The following is a 1,840-nucleotide window of genomic DNA, read 5'->3' as shown; positions in this document are numbered from 1 at the left end:
AGTCACCTGTTGACTTATGGCAACCCCATTAATTTCACAAGGTTTTCTTAGGCAAGGGATCCTTAGAGGTGGTTTTTCTAGTTCCTTCCTCTGTAATATCATCAATGTTACCTTTCATTGGCGGTCTCCCTTCCAAGTCCTAACCAGGACTGACCCTGCTCAGCTTTCAAAATCAGGCAGGAATCTGCTGCCTTTTGGGTATAGGACCATACAGACTCACACAGCGGACAAACATTAGGAATCCTCCAGAATTCTTCCTCAGGCTGAAAACAACAACAACAACAAGAACAACAACTGGAGTCCTCGATCATGGTACACAGAGTTTTATTTTATTTATCATTTTATACCAAAGGCACTAAAAGAAACCCAGTGTGTGAATTGCAAAGGTGCACAACGGGAAACCAGCAAGAGAGTCCCAATGCTCTACTGAAGTGCATCGGCCAACTATGGCTGGTGTCTTGATGCACAATAGGACCACAAAAAACCCCAAGACACCCCTGAAATTTAGCTGGGGATGGGGCTTTGCACCCAGACCCCAAACCATCCTCCATCTCCATGTCCAGAGCTGTGTAGCCGAGCACAACTATTTGTTTTCCGGCACATTTGAACACCGAGGATCGCCATTAATGGCAATTAATAATTCAGCCGTGGGCCCCTTTTGGAAGCCCCCAAGGGACAGGCCAGAAGGTACAAATGAGGCCAGTTGTACCTCCCCCGTCTTCTTCCCAGAACCCTTTACAACCATGGTTTTCTCCCCCTAACATTGGGGCGCATGTTGTCCATCCAAGGCTCTGGTGCTGGAGAAAAGGGTGTGTGGGGTGGACAGATTAATCACCTTTTGCAAAAAAGAAAGAAAGAAGGATTTCACTGTGAGCATGCTGTCGCTTTCCCCAGCCCCATTGTTCGACGCCCGGCGCACAACCCCCCGACATATGGCCCTCATTGTGGGCTCACGCGAGGCAATGACAATGGCACACTCCCCACTAAGGGATGCCGGCCTCTGGCTTCATTGCCACCACTGCCGTCCCTCCCGACAGATTGGGTTCCCCTCCTTGTCTGAGCCGTCCTCTTTTGTGCTTCAGGTGGACTTGAAAAGGGACCAAGGTGGCTTTTTACGGGGCGTTATTGGTACAAATGTCCCCCCTCTTTCCTCCCTTGGCAACCCAATCTTATAAGGAACATTTTGGCAACACTCCTGCAAGGTGGATCCATACACAAATTGGCAAGCTAGGGAAACTTGGCACAGAATAGTTAAGAATCTCTCCGCCTTTGACGGCAAATTTTATCATCCTGGACACACCGAGATAAGCCACTGAGACAATGCTCAGAGTCAGAGAGGCTGAGTTTGGTTTTAATGTGCACATGCAGTTTTTCGTTTCCGAAGTGACCCAAGCATATCCGAATGCACATCGACACACCTTTGCCTGGGCCCATATATGCATCTTTTACAATTCACTCACATTGCATTTCTGCAAACTACTTATGGATGGGTGAAGCTACGCACTGTTGAGCGACGTGTGCAATCTAAGCCAACAACAACCACCACCAGATTGTAGTATAACATAACACAATATTTGTCTCCCGTGCCTTAGAGTTGCTCTCAGCCTTTGCTGTGACTTCAAAATGGAGTTCCGCCGCTCTGGGATCCGCTTGCGTTCCAGATAGCGCACTCTCGCTTTCTCCGATATTTGCTGCTGTATGTTTTTTCATGCGCTGTCCCAGAGGGACTCCCTGAAGACTTTCCAACAAGGTCTCTGCCTGGCACAGCTGTGACCAGGGGCCAGATGGGGCTTCTCCGTCCTCCGTCCCAAGCGGCCATTGAGCCACACTGCCCTCTGCC

The sequence above is a fragment of the Sceloporus undulatus genome, chromosome 9 (genome assembly GCF_019175285.1).
Source record: "Sceloporus undulatus isolate JIND9_A2432 ecotype Alabama chromosome 9, SceUnd_v1.1, whole genome shotgun sequence".
NCBI lineage: Eukaryota > Metazoa > Chordata > Lepidosauria > Squamata > Phrynosomatidae > Sceloporus > Sceloporus undulatus.
Note: the sequence above shows the minus strand (reverse complement) of the source record.